The sequence below is a fragment of the Pleurodeles waltl genome, chromosome 7, assembly GCF_031143425.1.
Source record: "Pleurodeles waltl isolate 20211129_DDA chromosome 7, aPleWal1.hap1.20221129, whole genome shotgun sequence".
Classification (NCBI taxonomy): Eukaryota; Metazoa; Chordata; class Amphibia; order Caudata; family Salamandridae; genus Pleurodeles; species Pleurodeles waltl.
The window spans coordinates 1,196,782,931-1,196,802,720 of record NC_090446.1 but is presented as its reverse complement, the minus strand read 5'-3'; the positions used below and the strand labels follow the sequence as shown (position 1 = coordinate 1,196,802,720).

At 41.1% G+C, this 19,790-nt stretch overlaps 1 protein-coding gene across 1 annotated transcript in view; it reads right to left on the bottom strand.

Moving 5' to 3' along the window:
* The window catches only part of USP43 (ubiquitin specific peptidase 43), a 750,310-nt gene that overhangs the window by 66,223 nt on the left and 664,297 nt on the right, over nucleotides 1-19,790 (bottom strand). The window lies entirely within an intron of this gene.

Below are 19,790 nucleotides of genomic sequence, written 5' to 3'. Positions count from 1 at the left end.
TTTTATCTCTTGCCACTCGGCTTGAACTAACCATTCAATGCAAAGCAAACTCACTAAGTAGTTAGATGACCCACCTAGGTGTACCTCGTCAGCGAGTACAGAGCAACTCTTAGGTAGATGCGAGGGGCAAAAGGAGGTACAAGGGCTGGAATGGGGATTGGCGTTGGTACACACAGAGTGGTGTGAGGGGGGATATAGGTGAAGAAAATAATGATTCAACTTCAGGAAGGTGAGAGGTGGAAATAAAGATTGATGGTTTATTCTATTAACACTAGCAATATTCCTTTAGTTTATTTTTGGTTTACTCTGCAGCACGTTCATTACATTTTATATAGGCTATTCAATGTTTCTTGAGTGACTTTTGTTGCTCAAACTTTTTTTTTCAGAATGGATAAGGCAGTGATAATTAGTTTTAAAGCTAATGGCTTGAATACGCAGAAAAGAGACACTGCTTTTCTTAGTTACTGAAAGCAGTTTTGTCCTGATATAATTAGACTTCAAAAGACACACATTATTAAAGGGCAAGAAGAGACCTAAATAAAGTACCCATGGTTTGCACATATCTACTTTTTCAGCAGCTTCCATTGCACACAGAGAAACAGCTGTTACAATTAACAACATCACCATTCAACTTAAACACCTCTTGGACAAAGAATGCTTTTGGATAATTCTCCTGATTAGCATTGTTTAGCTAATTAAATTTGACACTGTGGTCCTAAACTTGACAAAACAAAACCGTTAGAAAATACTGAAAGGCACCCAAGTGATTTAGCATGTACTGTTGTGATTAAGGATGATGTTAATTATCTGCTCAAAGTGCATTTAGATTCATCAAAGCCCAAATTAAGTCAATATAACGAAAAAACACCAAAAATATTCGACATTTGCAGTTAACTTGGCCTATTTGAAGTAAGGAGACACAACTCAAACATTAAATGTTATTCTTGTTTTTCGAGATGATTTAGAACAGTGCCTTGGTTTGGTTTGCACTTAATATTTTTACAGTCCCTGCAAATCAGTGATGTTGCTGTTTTTTTTCCTGATCATTCTACAGTTACTTTACAGTTGTCTGCTACGATAAACAACCCCCTCCCAAATCACACAGATGGTTCCTTGATAAAACCTTATTGTTGTTGGAAGCAAATATATTTATAAAAAGTGAGTACAGAAATTAAGTCCTCCTGTTTACATAATGAGACCTCAATACACTATTAAATAGTTGGAGTGGTATTTAAAGCCATAATGAGGGTTTATCTTATATCTTTAAGAGCATATCACATCAAAAAAGATAAGGAGGTAATAAACTTGATTCAATCCCAATTAGAGTTTGTCTATCAGGCAATCCTTTCTGATAATTCCCCAAACACTTTTGAGCTGTGGATCGCAAGTGAAACATAAGGATTCCAACGCCAAGTCTATGAAGGAGGAGACAAAGGGTGGCATTTTTTAGCTTGCTCTTCCAAGAAAAAATAAAAACATAATTTGATCAAGTCCATCAAAGACTCCATTTCGAATCGGTATCTTTTTGATAATTGCTCAATTATGAATTCATTCATAAATTATGACACCATTTTATATTAAGAACGACCCTCAGATTAACAGCATTAGAAATTGTTGATAGATCGGTTTCTCTAAGAGATTGATTTACCTGCACTCTTTCTAGAAGCTGCTTATTTGTTGAAACATCCCATATCAGAAACAGAAATTAGAGAAACAGTACAATTATAACCTAATGTAGAACTTTACAAGACTTTTGTGAATGACTTGGCTATACCTTTAATAGACTTATGTAGTTCACTAATAGAAGGCAGATACACTGCTTCTTCCTTCAGCAAAGGTGGAATGATAATTTTTTCAAAGCCAAGTAAAATGGCAACAGATCCAATGTCTTACAGGCCCATACCATTACATAATGCTCATTTTAAAATATGCAATAAGATTATAGCCAATCGTCTTAATACTGTGGTTCATATCGCTTACATTTAGTCCAAAACCATTTTATACCAGATCAGAACCTTTGTGTTAACACATATTACATGTCAGAATTTATTTACTTCGTGACCTTGGATAAAATATGAGCTGCCATAACACTGGAATCTGGAAACAAATATTCAACCTTATGAGCTGGAGTTTTCCATGTAATACTCTGGAAAATTTAAGTTTTCTGCTCTGGCTCACAGTGTTGATTTTCACGCTTTATTAAGGCATGGCTGCTCAGATAATAAAAAATAAAAAAGCTGGTCAAAACTTTCCCAATAGAGGTACTCATCAGGGTGGTCCTCTTTTCCCAATTCTTTTTAGTCCTTTTTATCAAACCACTGCCACAACTGATTTGCACTAATAATTCCATGTCCACTCCATTCCCTGTAACCTTTATTTTAAACTTTACACAGAAGACATCCCCTTATTCTTGGCTCCTGATCATAATATCATAAAATCTGTTTTGGAGACAATCAAAAATACACTATGCAGGGATGGGTTAAAAAATGAATGAATCTAAAACACAATCCTGAGTATTTAACGTCACTCCTTTAATCCTTCTGCAAAGTTTAAGATTTAGTTATACTAACAACCCTAAGATTTCTTTAGGGTTTTTTCTCAGAACAATGTAATGATATCTTTTAAAACTTGTATGTCCCATTATTAAATACAGTTAAAAGATTTCTGTCAGTTTTGGTGTGTCTTCTTCTGTCAGTGGTTGGGAAAATAGCTTTAATAAAAAGCCAATCCTTTCCTTATTCTTGTTTTACATTTTGACCATCCTAAGTACTTTATATGGAACAACAAAAAAACAAATAGAGATAAAAGGAGGTTTTTACAACTGTTTTGGGAAGGAGGGGGCTTGGAATTTCGGATTTTCACTTGTGTCACACTGATGCTTCTGTTTCACAACGTCAGTGTTTCTCTATTACGTTTTCCTAGTTCGATAAAGCCATAATTACAAAACTTGTAAGAAATATAGGTTTAGCCAGTTTGCCTTGTTGTATAAAAGACCCAAAATTTCCAAAAAGGTTGGTACAAGACTTCACTTTTATCTTATATGGAAAATAGAGAAAAAATTCTTTGCCAGTTTAGGATTCCGTCTTATCACGCTGAAATCTCTGTTCAATGATGTACACATTTAACACTAAGCACTACAAAAGGGCTACTAAAAATAAATGCAATGGACATAGTTAAGAGTTGTTTTTTTTAGAAGCCACACTTTTTAAAGACTTTGAAAAGTTCCTCCCACAAGATATTCCAACAGACACAGCTATCATTTTTTTTGCAGATCCAATTTGCTTGTAATGACTTCACTAAAGATGAAATCAGTTGGTTAATTTACTAATCTTGTTTGGGATAAAATGCATGGGGACTGATTTAGAATTTGTTGAATGGGTTCCTCTGTCACAAATATGCTAGATATTCTGCCCAAATTGTTAGAAGTGCATTATTTCCCATGGGACTTGAAAATGGTGGATAGGATATTCATTGTGTTGTGATGGAGTAACCCATCTCCCAAACTTTAAATCAGTCCAAGGATATTTCAATGAGTTGCTGGTACAAGGAGCTACATTCCGACGCCACTCAGCTAGATACTGAGATAATAATTAAATGGGAAATTCGAACTGGAATTCAAACAGATATGAAGTCTTAGGAAAGCCATTTTAAATTAAGCTACACAGCTTTGAGAGGGGCTAGCTTTCACTTTCTGGTGTTCTTTAACAGCTGGATGCTTTATTATACCCCTGACATTATAAGCAAAATGTGTCCGACTACCACCTACAAATGCCCCAAGTGTAGTAACATGGGTGATTGGCTACATATGTTCTGTTTATGTGGATGAACTAACTCAGCTTTGGTCAAATATGTTTGCAAATCTTAGTAAAAGTGTCTGGATGTCTATTCAGCCAAAGCCTAAGATAGCCATTCTCAGTTTAATAGATCCCTCTTTTCCCATTGATAAGAAAAAAAATCAGTTTTCAGGTTTGTTTTGATTGCCTGCAATTGAGTCACCACCTATTGGAAGTCATACACAAAAATTATGAATGGCAGGCTAAAATGCTCAAAACAGGTAAGTGGGAATTTAGGTACTACATTTGGATGAATGTTTGTCAATGTATTTAAAAGAACGGGGGAGGTTTGCTTCAATTGATTTGATATTGCTGTAATTAATTCTATATCTGGGTAAACAAAATATTATTTTCAGGCTAACTTACTGATAAAGCGATTAAGATTCAAAGATGTATGTGCACTACACTAATATGTTTTGGGGTCAGCTTCTGAGAGAGGATATTGTACAATACAAGTTATAACTACCACCAAGAGTGTTATTTATTTTTGTCCTTTTCATTTATGATAAATTGATAAATTGTATGTGATAAAATGCAACTGAGATTCTAATATGTAAGGAGGTTTAATTAAAAAAAAATTGCCTTTTTACTGCGAGCACTTTCCTGTTTGTGGAAATTGTTCAGATGCTCAGTTGAAATGCCAGCACTGAACGCAGGTGTAAAACTGCAAACAAAATCATACTGAAAATCAACTAATGCAAATTCACACCCCAACAAATCAATGCCAGGTTCGAATTAGACAGATGAGACGGGTATATAGAAAATACCACCAGGCAGACATTGCACAGAGGAAAGCAGCCTGCCTTGTACATTCACACTTGAGGGGTTGTGAGTAATGTAGCCTGAGGGGTTTCAACCAACTTCCTGTACAGCCCCCTTGCCACTCCAAGTCCCCAACACGTAGTGGTGCACAGCTTCAAGCATTTTTTTAGTGTCACCCATAGGTTGTTTTTTTCAGATGCAACGTTTTGTGTGACAGCAGTTTTAACACCCTTGTCCACTCTGACATCCCTCTGCAAACATTAACACACAGACAAACACCACCCCAAGGTTCTTTCTATACTAGGGTGCAATAGTGCACAGCGCTGGTCACAGACAAACGTTACAGCCCACCTCAAAGAGATGTTGAGATAGAATAAATGATGTCGAAAAGGAATCTACAAAGATATAGTTCACATTCAAGAGAGCTTAAGTTATTGGAAAACAGATTGGATTCTTGTTTGTCTGTTTCACTTATCCCCTGTCATGCTGTGCAATTGTCCTACACTTTCTCCAGGAAAGTATTTGTTGGAGGACAGGGAGGCGTGGCAGGGGCGTGGCTCATGTAGTAAGAAAAAATGAGCATTAGCAATGCCACTAGGTATAGCTTTAAAGTAATGTTGACTGGTAATGTGAAGCATTACAGGCAATTAGCATGGGAACAAATACATAACTGTGCGGAATAGTACTGGTGTAGTTTAAGAGGTCAGATGACAGTTGTATTATCCTATTATCCTCCTGTCATGCTGTGCAAATGTCCTTCCCTATCTCCAGAAAAGTATTTGTTGGAGGAGAGGGAGGGGTTGCAGGGGCGTGGCTCGTATAGTAATGACTGCCCTCCTCCCATCTGTGCTGCTGCCAGAGAAAGACAAACACATAAAAAAAGGGGTGAGGATGTGGCGTAAAAGCCTGAGTTGCCGACTTCTGGGCTGTGGAGACAGGATAGAGCCTCGGCGGCTGCTCAACATCCTGTAATTCTGGGCAAATCACTTAATCTCCCTGTGCCTACAATTCAGGGCCTTTAGACCCTCACAGGCGATTCACAGCTCTTTACAAAACCTGGATTTTATTTTAATTATTTAGGTAGTTAAGACACTTTTACACTATTACAATATCAACTGTGCCCCTGAAAATTCAAGGGCAGGCAGCTGGATAAATAAACAAAATGATCACATCTCCTTGGACGATTATCTTTTTTTTTTTTTGTAGAAGCACACAACTTCTGCCTAATCAAAACATTTACTCCTGACTCTCAACATGTTTGCACAGCCAAAGTCCCTCTCTAGTGATGTTCACATAATTGTCTGGCGACAGCTGCACTGTCAAGCCAGACCATATAAAGAGCTGAGAGGCACCCCAAAGAGAGTGTAGGAGGCATTCCATGCCTGCTTCTTCTTGGATCTAGAAGACAATATGTTTCAATTTTCAAGAGGATTTTCTTAATAAAAATGTGTATAATCCCTAAGAACCACATATACCATCACGGTTACTACCTTGTACTTTGCATTTCTTGGCTATGCACAGGACCTCTGACACAAATGATGGCAGTGACCTGAAGTATAGCAAAAGATCTATCCGGTTTTTCGACAGTAATGCTCGATTGTGTATGGTGCCAGTCAAATCCTGTATATTTCATAGACATACAAAAATGACATTGAACCAGAAACCGTGCTTGCTGCCATGGGAGGAATCTACCCACATCCAACACGTCTTTCACAAACCTCGACGTGTTGTTAATTTTTATTGCCAGAAAACTAGTACATCTCTATGGGGTCACATTGATAACAGAACACAAAAGCCTATAGAGGCTGAAGTTTGATGATGAATACTCCAAAGGGGTCAAAAAAGGAGAGAATGTCTCAGAATTTTAAACTTTTACTTTAAACTGCAAGTGGCTCGCTGGCCATTTAATTTTGTTTGTTCAAGTGCAATCATTAGCCATTCTAACAGCAGCGCCAAATGCACCTTTGAGCAGTACATAAGAACATTAGCAGCATGCTGGACGCACAGAAGTAGATGATGGCACATGGCATTTTGAGTAATGCAACATTGGCGTGCACTTAAATTTCAAACCGTAGTTCATATAAAGGGTGTTCAAAGTTTTTGTTATATGGTGTAATCTCACAGAATTTATATTATTAGTTTAATTGTGGAGTTTTGCACTTTTCCTCATTTTAATACTCAAGATCCAGAAAACCCTCCATCTTCAATGCTCACCTCTGCCTTTACCTCTGTTCCCTTGTCCTAGCTTGACAGTGAACAATAGCACCCTAAAGTCAATGGGGTGTAACAGTGAGCATCAGAAAAGTAAGCCACATTATTAATTCGTCCATCGAAAGAGGGCTGAAAAGAATCCAAAACTATATGAATATTTACTGAGTGATTTCAGTGTGAAGGTGCTTTAGCCTTCAGCTGTGGTGACCTTGCAGGACTAGCAGATGTTCACTGATGCATACAAGGTTTGTGTTTTGATGGTGTTGGAAATGGCCCTTTCTGCTGGATCATCCCCAGACATTCTCTTCCCCCCTCCTGGTTTTGTTTTAGGACTCTGCGCACTTTACCACTGCTAACCAGTGCTTAGGTGCTTGAGCACTCATTAAAATATGGTAACATTGGCCTATCCATAATTGGTTTATTTAATTTACTTGCAGGTCCCTAGTAAAGTGCACTATATGTGCCCATGGTCTGTAAATTTAATGCTACCACTTGGCCTGCGGCACTGATTGTGCCACCCACTACAATAGTCCTTTAAACATGTCTCAGGTCTGCCACTGCCAAGCCTGTGTGTGCAATTATAAACTGCCCTTTTGACCTAGCAAGGGCACCCATTTGCCAGGCCCAAACCTTTCATTTTATTACATATATTAGTCACCCTTAAGGTAGGCCCTGGTTATCCCAGAGGACAGGGTGCTGTGTATTTAAAAAGTTGTACATGTACTTTTAAGTATAACATGTCCTGTTAGCGAAAACCTGCTAAATTTGTTTCTCACTACTGCAAGGCCTATCTCTTCCATAGGTTAAAATAGAGGTTACCATGAAGCATCCTTTAAGTGTAACTTCCAATTGGGAAAAGATCGAAATTTGGAGTTTGGTGTCACTGGAGTCACAATTGAAAATCACAACTTATAGTGAAGTCGGATTTTAAATTGTAAGTCTAAAAATGACACTTTTAGAAAGCTGGCATTTTCCTACTTTAACCATTCTGTGCCCCCGGCTGTCTCTGAATACATGCCTGGGATGAATGACAGCTGGGCTTTGTGCATTCCCTCTAGACAGTCACAAACAAAATGAGCTTAGGTGTGACATTTGCATCACCAGGCTGATGGATCTTCCTGGGCTAGATGGGACAGAGTTGCTGACACACCTGAATAGGGCTGTGCCTCCCCCCCCACACAAAGGGCTGCATAACCCCCTGTAGAGTGTTTGAAGCCAGGAAAGGGAGGTCAGGGACCTTGTGCACTTCAAAGGCCTCTCTTTGAAGCTCCCCCAACTTCAAAGGCTCAAATGGATATAAGTACTGTACCACCTCACCCACCAAATCAGAATTCTACTGGAACCGGAACCAAGGATATTCTGCCAGTAAGAAGGACTACTGTGCTGCCAGGAGGGACTGACACTTTCAACTGCATTGCTGTATTGTCCTATTGCTTGCTGTATGCTGTGCTGCTAAAGGGACTGGGACTGCCACTTTGCCACTTTGCTACTCGCTGTGCTGTGTTGGCCTGTTGCCTGCTGCTTCTTGTCTGGAATGAAAAGGACTGGTCCTGTTCGCTACATTGTGGAACCCAAGATTCACCAAGGGCTCGGTAGCTTGCCTCCTGTTATCCTGCAGTCTCAGGGACATCAAAGATGGGCTGCAAGTCTCCTGGTGCTGCAGTCTGTGAGTCCTATCCTTTACTGGGGTGCCCCCCTTCACTCCTGGGCATCAGAAGTGGGTTTTGCAACTGCTTTCTGCAAAAACCAATGCATTGCCTCAAGTGCATAAGAAATTCTGCTGCATCGCTCCACCAACACGGAGGCTGTTTGATGACAGCTGATTCACAGCCTACGAGGCCCAACAACGACGCTCTGTGTGGCTCAACAATGCATCATATTCACTTCAGGAGAGCCCGACGATGCAGTAACATGACTGCGTGGGAAATACCGCCACATTGATCCCTAGATGTCGATGCTTTGATCCATGAAATGTACTGTTTTAGCAGACCCTCCATTATAGTCGACCTGGATTTTGGGTTTGCACAGGTCCCTCTGTACTCAAGTAACCTTGTGACCGCTAGCGACTTCTAAGCACTGTTTTCACATGTAATCTTTAAAAATGTTTATCTCGGCTTCGACTTACTGGATTTTTGTCTTTTTATTCTTGTTTTTCCCAGATAAATACTCTGTTTTTCTAAACTGGTGTAGAGTTTTTTTTTTGTGGTGTCTTTCACTGTGTTACTGTAATTTAAGGGTTGCACAAATACTTTACACATTGCCTTTTAAGTGAAGTCTAACTGCTCTGTGCCAAGCTACCAGAGGGTGAGCACAGGTTAATTTAAGGTTGCGGACTAGGACTGAGGTCCCTACTTAGACAGGGTGAATACCCCTGCCAACCAGAGACCCAACTTCTTACTGATGGTCTTTTTGTTTATTTTAGGTTTTAATATAGGTGAGCCCTACCTCAAAGGTGCAGTTGAATTATTGTAGAGCACAAAGCTCACATAGTAGCAAAAGTACCTTTATTAAAAATTGTCATTCATGGAAGAATATGGTTTGTGATGACATGATGGACAGTGCGCACCAGGATGTGATGGGATGGGATGGAATCATGAGGAGGCAATAGGCAGCTCAATCTAATGCTTTTATTTTACGTATTTACAGACTGATGCACAGGGAGATACCTGGATCCAGTCCTTTACTCCACTGCTCACCTTTTCCATTATTTTTGCACAGCACTTGATTGCTTTGTAGTTAGTTGTGCCCAATATATATACAGATACAAATACTGAAGCTGGGATTAATATCAAGGTGTTCATCTGTTGCTATCAAAAGTCTATCCACTACACCCAATCTCTGCCCTATATGTTCACTCCAGCACAGTTAGCCACACACCCTTCTATGCACAATTAAGAAAAAATGATTTTCCACTTTCCCCTGCTCATAATGGAAATCCAAGTGAGGCGTGAAGGTCCAATCATATCTGAAGTTGCGGTAAATCGAGTACATGACATGCAAATCCCATGATGTACAAGTCATTAGAGGTGACGACGGGAACATGTAAAAAGAGGCAGACACAAAAAAAACTAAATAAGCAATGGCAAAATATATAGGAATACACATCAGAAAGCAGTTGAGGCAGCTTGACAGCCCCACACTAATTCTGCCACAAAAACTCTTAAATTTCCTAATAGTACAAGGGTCGCTGTCAATGTGTTCACAACTGGCGCAAAACAATGGACAGTGAGAATACAGACACACAGGTATTGGCAAGGCCAATAGATTTCGCTTATGGGACAACTATTGGGTTTGCCAATACGTTTAACCATGTTGTACAGCTGAGCAGATTGGCTAAATGTTAGGGAAAACAGCATTATGATGTAGTCAGCACAGGCTGTGGCATAATCCTTTTTTTCCCTTGGGGAGGCCGGAGGGTGGCAATACAGACAACAGGAGGCAGGGTGGGCGGTAAAGGGCACAAGGACAACACTGGGAATGGAGGCGAAATGGGGAAAAAAGCATTATGACGTGGCAAGTGCTGGCTGAATCATAAAACTCTTTTCCTTTATGGCGGGTGCGGAACAGAAAACAGGAGGGGGGGATAAGCAAGAAGGGCAACAGGAAGGTGGACGGTGGGGGGTATGTGAGAAGAAGCACAGCAAATTGAGGGCGAGGTAGGGGAAATAAGCCACACGGACAAATGGAGGGTAGAGGGCTGAGGTTGGGAGGGAATACAATATAATATTATCTGCAACTATGTAAAGAATGACATCGATCCTTTCAAACGTGGGGTTTCCATCACACCTGTTTCAAACTGGGAAGCCTTCCAGCAATCAGCAATTTCCGTTCTCCCTGGAACTCCAACACTAGCAGCTATATGCCCCCTGCACTCAACTATATTTCAGTAGCACACACATTCTACAGTTAGAGTAGGTTTCACCAAGCTTTACAACATTGAGTTATGCAATCAATGTTGAGCATATGACCAGTTATCAATTAAACTAAATCCCTGGCAGACGCACAGTTCATACTATCATCCTAATGAATGACCCAACTGAGGGTTACCCTTCCAACTGCACATTATGTTCATGAATATTTCTCACAAACGTTTTAAGCCAGTCACTTATTATTTATCAATGCAGCATACACTACATACATCACATACATAGCTACAATCGTTATTAATTCAAAAACACACATTGTATTGCACCAATGCACTTAGAATGTTTGATCTATCAGAACATCACCCAACTCAAAAATGATCATCACAGGGCAATAGTACCACAAAGTCACATCAAGCCCCACACAGCTGGTTGGAAAGCAATCATGCAACTTGTATAAGCAGATGACTTCTGCAGCATGGCTGAATGGCACTCACCCTAAAATGAAAATGGAAGCGCATACTTCGAAATTGAAGAAATTGAACTCTTGCGGGTTTAGGTAGGAGTATTCGTCTTCTATGGTAAATCAATAAGATATTTGAAGACACTCGCAAATCTTGCAGAGACCAGAGCTAACAGCCACCACGTTACAGTAGGGGAAGGCAACTAGTGTTTTTGCCAAGCAGCAAATGAAGAACAAAAGCACCCTTTAAAGGTGGATGATGTTTTTCCATCTCCATAAGACATCTGCAGAGAACCTTTTAGGTCCGGCTCGATATTGCCAGATAATACTTGAAAAACAGAATAAGGGCTTTCAGAAGTAATACTGAGAGAGAGAGAGAGAGAGAGAGAGAGAGACTTGTATTGCCATTTTTGTATTAAGGGGAAGGTTTTGTTCAGTAAATCAAGACTGAGTTACTTATGGAAGCAACCCAATGATTAAGAATATGGGCCTGGTATTTTATTATGAAAAATTATGGTAAATGCAGTAGGCCTAAAACACTTATTGTGAAAACAAATGTTAAAGTCAGCTATTACTTTAGATGAAGCCTATAGAGGGGTATTTTCCTTCATGGTGTCTCACGGATTACCACAGTAGGTGAGGGTTTTGGTGATGGTTATCCACTCTGATGTATTGTGGGGATACATATTTGCACTGAGGGAATTCTTGTTAGGCCCTTTCAGATGAGATGGTATTTTGCTGTGCCAACTGTAACTTTGCAAGAATTTCTAATTTTATGGCGTTATGCTCATGGTTGTGGGAAAGCTTGCACACAAAGAGTGGGTCTGAGTTGTGTACAAGCTAATGATAAAGGTTGTATGTGTGATTGGTCCAATAGGGAAAGGATGCCCAGTGCCACAAGTCTAAAATGTCTAACCTGTCTCATTTATTATGAAAATCATTTGTTGGTCATCGAAAGTGAACTGTTATTAAAAGTTGCTTTGGGGTTTAGGCAAGTATTTTGTTGCAATTTCACAAGTTACCACAGTAAACAACGTTTTTGGAGATGGTCATCCCCTATCACAAACCCAGGGGGTAGACGATTTTCACTGTGATAATGCTTGTTAGGCCCTTTTGGCCGCAGTTGTATATTGTTCTGTCAAATGTAATTTTGTGCACATTTCTATGCATAATAGTTGTAAGCTTATGCACAATTTAGTAGGCCTTAGTTGATTATGAGTGGTTATTCACTAATGAGAATGCCAAAATTATGCATATTAAGTTTATTAGTAAATGATTTTATATGCATCACCGCAATGTGATAACAGAATTAGAGGTGGGTAGCCATCCATTAAATTATGCTGATGTTTTTGGCCGAGGGGTTCTGAGTGGTGTTATAAACAATGAGTGTGAGCCTGACGTTTTCTCACCGAGGAGAAAAACACTGATCGTGGGTCCATTTTAGTTTGCCTACGTATGGGAATTTAGCTTAGCTTCGGCTTGCAAGCCTGTGCCCTTCAGTATCAGCTGATGACATTATAAGCTGATGATTTTTATGAAGCAAGTGAAGCGAGCAAGGTTAATGGACAAACATGGGGCCCAAGGCGAGTCCTGCTCTCAAGAAAAATGATTGACAAATGGTGCATTCGAAAGCAAATGAAATGAGAAAGCAAAGTTTATAAAGCAGTGGGAACGTATAGTCTTGAAATACTAAACACATTAAAAACTGCTCCATATCTTACTGCATTAATTTGTTCAACAGTTACTTTAGGGTGCAAATTGTACAGCGCAACAACTTCAGGCCCTTTAAAGTGTGTGCTGGCCCAGAGCTTGCAGCATCAACTTTGTAATAAAATGCTCTAACCAGGCTTCAGGAAGCAACCACAGCTGCTGGCTGCAATCAATCTTACAAAAATATGTGCAGACCGATTTTTAAGTGGGATGAAAAAAGTGGGGGCTCTCTAACGGGGAACATGTAAAATACATTTCTGAGAGTCCCATAGTGTGCCACCCGGCCTGTAGTTTGTTTTTTAAGATGTTATTGCATCCAGAAATATAACACAACTGACATACACCTAAAACCTGTCAGTACTATTGGCTTTGTCAATGGTTGTTACCTGTTTAAGATAAATGAGTAACAACGACGATTAGTTATAATTAACACTGCAAATGTTTCAATTCTGAATTTGTAAGACTGCGAATACAAAATTATTGAGACCTATGGGAGGAGTATGGTCTTCAGTTATGTGTGCTTTATACTAGATATGTATGCCCTTTTTCTCTGCATATCTCATGCATCTACACATTTTAAACCTCCTCTCTCTCCTCTTCAGCAATCTCTTTTCCCTCTTCCTTGAATGCACTCCCTCACATCTATCTCATTTTACCACCCCAAACATACACAGCACTCATTCACATTTAAGCACTTTATTTCAATTTACTTTTGCCTTCTAAATATTTTGACCTCTATGCACCCCTTCACACACTGAATTTAATTTGCAACTGGAATCCATGAACATTGTTCTGTATGCTCAGCACACTGCCAGGCACTTTTGCTTTGCCTTCAGCCTCAGCACCCACGCTCTCAATCAAAGCCCCTCATAAACACTTGGCACAAGTCAAAGTATGCACTATGCAAGAGTAATACAATGCACAGAAACACAGCATGATGAAACAGTTAACTCTTGGGGAATGAAACATTAAGTAAAACATGTGAAATAAGAGGAACTAAATGGCTGACACACATTACACACCTTTTAACATTCGGTGTTCGCATATCAATCCATGGTTGTGGCATCAGTTACCAAAACTACAACTTTTCATACAGTTTAACATTTACAATTGAATCTTCCTTCATTCATCAAATAACCTAGCCCATTTTAATTTATTTTAGCAGGCCACTTGTTCTATACAACATTTTTTTCGATCTCTATCCACTTAGAAGACGATGTATTAAAATAACAATGAAACTGCTTTACACCCGTCACGTAAATCTTAAGCTGATATTCAACTTTAAAGGGTACTTCTGGAAGCTAAACCAAGAGCTGTAAGTTTAATTTTCATCTTAGCATTGCATAATACAAAACAGGAAATGTTGTGACATAACACAGCAACAAATATCGCACACAGTAACATAAAATGAAGAATGCAGGCAGCACTAAAAACTAACTGTAAAACAATTGTAATGATTAATAGTGAGACTATGTATATTTCAGACATTAAAGTCACTTTTATTTCACTATAATGAGCTTTGATATGCCTTGGCTTTCAAAAGCTGCCTCGAAGGGTTCCACCCACGGGGGAATACACGGTGGAATAGAAGACCTGTCTAGCCCCGTTTGTACCATCTATTCGATGCCACAACAATTCACCTACTTTATCTCTCAGTGGAAGGAGGCAAATGCACTGTAAGACTTTCAAACTCTCAAATGCTCTGAAAAGCACAGTAACTACCAGTGCCACACCACAAATACTGTATCTTCAAAAATGTTATAGACAAACCTCCCAACAACAACCTACTCCAACAAACCACAAGATGATTGTATAAGGATGTAGGTTTGTGAGCGTTGGTTGGTGTGTGAGGGAGATGTGGAGGACAGCATATCCAGCAGCAGCCCATGGGTTTATGTGGTGCTCTGCAAACCGGTGAAAAGATAGCATGCCACGTGGTTCGTAAGGCAAGACAATGTGCTTCTGTCTAATTAATTAACTGGCAAAAAACCTTTCAATGGTAAATAGTTTTGTAAATGGCCCTACTAACTAAAATGTCTCTAATAACTGAAATAAAACAATCTAGTTAATTAATAACTTTCTACTAACATAAATTATGATATTTTGAGCAAGTCATTAAAACACGCAACCTGCCAGTCTCTCAACAGGGACTGGCATACTTTTATTGTTAGTTTTCAAACAACAAAATTATGATACTTTAAACATCATACATTTTTCTAGATAAGAGAAAAAATGTTATGCTTTTGTCTCAGCAAATAATGCATAGTCAGTGTTAAGGGCATGAAGATAGGTCCAGCTTTAATACCATGCAGCAGATAACTGCCTTTACTGTAAAGCATGTATTTCTCCCATTGCACTTGACTCTGATTTTTGCATCCATTTTACAAGGGAGCAAGAACCCTGCTTGTCTTTTGGAACACTTTCATGAGGAACAAATACAGCAGCTCCACTTCTAAAGGAGCCAGCAATCTGCAGCCAAAGTCTTGGGGTACCACATGAGGGCGGTTAGCGTGACAAGGGGTCTCAATTCAATAAAAATTACACAAGATTAGCAGTATAACATTTACTGTTACGGAAGACAAGGCACTAAGTCACATGTGCCTGCATCCACTTCTACTGCGTGACGATTGGGTGGGATCTATGCCTTTTAATGACAGATGGCTGCCCTCATGCAGGGATGAAGACTCCAACGCCCAAAATCATGATGCTAAAAGCGTCACTGGCCTATAGTGGGTTCTACCATAGGCCACAATGAAAATAAAGGGAGTTAGAGGAGTCAGCCCAGCGTTGTGCGTCACAGTGTAGAAAGTTGATTTACTGCCTGGCTTCCGTCTCGTGCTTCAAAGCGAGGCGGGCAGGCAGCCTGGGACAGACAGTCCAGACTTAAATGCATCGATTTGTTTAGAGATACAACTGTATCTCTAAACAAATCGATCTAATATTTTTTATATGAATGCGTAGGAATTTCAGAGGGACGCAGCCCCTCAGCCCTAAAAGAGAAACCGCCCCTGGTGCCCTTTTACCTAGATAACATGCTCTGTTTTATTATTCACTTTTATTCATTTTAGGGGAATTGTTTTTATCTCATAATCAGTTGCCATTCCGTGAAAGCGTTATCAGTAATGTACAAGAACAGAGTGTGAACATGTCAAACATTTGTTGTGATATTGCTGATACAAGTTTGCGCACACAATCTAATATATAGGTACATACCCACGTCAGGATGTCTGCACAAACAAAAACAAGTGCCTTCTAAAAACACCCTGTGAGACCAAGGCCATTAGAGGGGGTTCCACCTAGGATATTCCATCTATACTGCACATCACTTTGCAGCAGACCTCAGCCTTTGTGTCTCTATGAAGCTTGATTTGGAGACGGGGCTGACCTTGTCCTAAGGTAACAGGTGTTGGGTCGCTACTCATGGACATGGCATGGGCAGACTTAGTTTATCATGCTGTGCTCTCTTTATGGTAGAAAATAAGTTTTAGGGAGGAATTTGCTTATTTGTGTTTATTGCAATATGCTGGGGTTGTTCATATTTACATTGCTTATTTTCACAATCCTAATTTTGTTACTTATCATCATAATCATTGCAGCTCATGCATTTTATCGTACATTGCAGTCTTTTCCATAAATGTATAGAAAACTATCCTGCAACTTCTTTCTTGTCTGTGTATGTGTGTAAGAGACTCCGCGCTAATGAGAGAAGAGGTTATGACTTGTTCCGCCACATTTTTTCCTGAGAGGTTTTCCTGAGTCCATGCGCTAAGCTGCCAGAAATCACCTTTACTATTTGTGTTTTGGTGAGGTGCTGCTAGAGAGCCGGAAGGATTGGGCCGACAGCTTCCAACTGGAGTATAAGTTACTCAGTCGCCTACAAGCAGAGGTGTTGCCGCCCCTCATCCAGCAGTCTTGTTGATATATGAGAGTCCTTACGACAAGTGGCTATCCATCTATAATTTTGTATTATATAAACTTCTAATGTGCATTCACAATTGTGAACAGGGAATTCTAAAAGCCAAAACCAAGTATAAGTACAATTTTTTTTGAAAATTATGTTATACTTTTAATAGTAATTGTAAATTCCTGTATTGATATGTTGCAGTTTTCTAAAGTTAGACTTTAGTGCCATTTTCATTTGTGTCTTTTCAGAATGAAATGCACTTTGCGATGTAAAAGGTTGTATGATAGAGCCATGCATGCAGCAACCACGCATGCCTGAACAACGCAGTCGGAACAACGACTGCGTTGTTTCCACGCACGCCTTTACCACGCATGCCTTTACAATGATTTTTTGTTGTAAAGGCATGCCTAGTAAAGGCTTGTGTGGAAACGTCAGGCGTGGTTGTCTCATGCCACCCCCCCACCCTAAAAACTGAAGTACCCCGACCCACCCCACCCTTAAAAACTGCCCCGATACCCCTACCTACCTGGAGCCCAAAAACCGACCCCCTCCCCCAAAAAATAACCCAACCCCTAAAAGCAAAATTACCCCTATCCCCCACCCCGCCCCTAAAACAGAAGTACCCCGACCCCCCACTTTTAAAAACTACCCCGATATACCCCCACACACCCTGAGCCCTAAAACCGACCCCATCCCCAAAAATAAAACCCAACCCCTAAAAACAAAATTACACTGACCCCCCACCCCTAAAAACCCGACCCCCCGCCTGCCCTGAATACAAAATCACCCCCACCCCACCCCTAAAAACCCAAACCCACCCCTAAAAACCTGCCCCTGCCTTAAATACTAAATTAGCCCAACCCCCCACCCCGCCTCTAAAAACCTGATCCCTCCCACCTGCCCTGAACACAAAAATTACCCCCACCCCACCCCTAAAAACCCGACCCCCCACCCGCCCTGAACACAAAAATTACCCCCACCCCGCCCCTAAAAACCCGACCCCCACACCCGCCCTAAATACAAAATTACCCCAAGAACCAGCCCTAAAACCCCTGCACTAAATACAAAATTACCCCGACCCCCCCACACCTATTAACCCAACCCCCACCCGCCCTAAATACAAAATTACCCCAACCCCACCCCTAAAAATCGACCCTCCCCCACCCACCCTAAATACAAAATTACCCCAACCCCCACCCCTAAAAGCCCACCCTGAAAACAAAATTACTGCAACCCCCAATACAAAATTACTCTGACCCCCACCACCCCTTCCCTAAAAATCCAACCCCCTACCCGCCCTAAATAAAAGATTACCCTGACTCCCCACCCGTAAAACCCCAACCCCACCATCCTCCCTAAATACAAAATTACCTCGACCCCCCCATCCCCGCCCCTAAAAACAAAATAACCCCAACCCCCCTGCCTTAAAAACCATAGTACTGAGCCCCCAACCCTTAAAAAAAAAAATACCCTAACCACCCCAACCCCTTCACTCCCACCCCCACTCCTAAAAACTATCCCCAACCCTGCCTCAGCCCCACTTTCCTGACCGCGTCCTCTCCCGATGGATCTTGCTTTTTCTCTGCCTTAACCACGCATGTGCGTTGCTCAGCACATGCGTGGTTAAGGCAGAGAAAAAGGCCTGCGTTGTTCAGGCAAGCGTCGTTCCGCTTGCATGAACAACACAGGCGTGTTTCCGGACACGTTGTTCCGGATCTTTCCCATTGTAACATATTTCCTCTTGTTTAGGTTCTTGCCTGGGGCCACGCTGTGTACATTGAGACAGCGTCACCTACTTTCAAATGCTTATAGGCTTCCTTCTTTGAATTGTCCATGAAAAGGCAGACAAGGACAAGGTATGTCACGTCTTTGGCAGTTTTGCCTTTTTCAGTGCAGCCTGGGTTTGTTTATTCCTTGGTGGATTCCTTCTTAGAAACTGCCGTGTGGAGTGAGGCTCCGTGATGCGCTATGAATTTCTGGTTGAATTTCTCCAAAAGGAACAAAGCTTTACACTACTTTCTTTTTAAACAATGGTACTTTTTTTTCTTTGTGGCCCATTGAGGGTTGTTAGACTCATAATGGCAGCCAACAGTCCAGTGAGACTCACCAGAGCTGTAGCACGTCACAATGGTGGTTTATGAGTTTTATTCACCACTGTTGTGACAGAGGGTTATCACTTTCAGAAAACCCTGTTCACGATAGTGAAATGCTAATAGAAGTGTATGTAACATTCATGAGACATCCTCGAGTAGCCTGCAGGGTGGACTGGGCACTGGTGGAGGGAGGCCAGGGCAGGGACAGCTGTTTCGGAGTGGGGCAGGGGCAATATGGCCATGGGCAAGGACGTGCAGAACAGAGGCAGAGAGAATGAAGCACTGTGGGAACGCCGCCAGGGAGAGGAATCAGGGCAGTTTATAAGGTCTGGAAGCAGGAGCTTAGATGCAGGCTGGTGTCTCTGGGGCGGGATGTGTCGGAGGGATGTACATTCTGTCGACTGCCTTGAAGGTCAGAGGGAGAAGTTTGTAGGAGGTCCAGTAGTGGGGCCTAGAGGTGCTTAATTTGTTTTTAAAAAGGGTGTTTTAGTGAGCGGCATTCGGGAGGTTGGACTTACCTTCCTGACTTTGTACTCAGCAGCTGTCACCACTTTTGGCTGAAGCACACGGACCCTGCTGAGAGCTGCCAGCCCGCTGGCTCAGCGTGAACAGCACGGGAGAGCAAGAACAGTCCTTGCGTTATGTCCACTCTGCCTCGTAGAATGTAAGGACTGCACCACACTGAATGGTACATGATAACTGTACTGACGGTCCTCGTTTCCCATGACGTTAAAGGAAAGAGACAATGGGTTGGCGGTCTGCGGACTTTTGGTGGGCTACAGACCAGAACGGAGCGGTGCAGTCACCGCTCTCCTTGTGGTGGCCACCAGCAACCACTGGCACCAATTGGGCGTGGTCTGGGGCTGATCTAGTGGAAAACGCCCGAATTACACGGCTTATGACTTGTCCAAGGGGCCAAGTTCTGTCCCCCAACCTTGCTCATAATTAGGG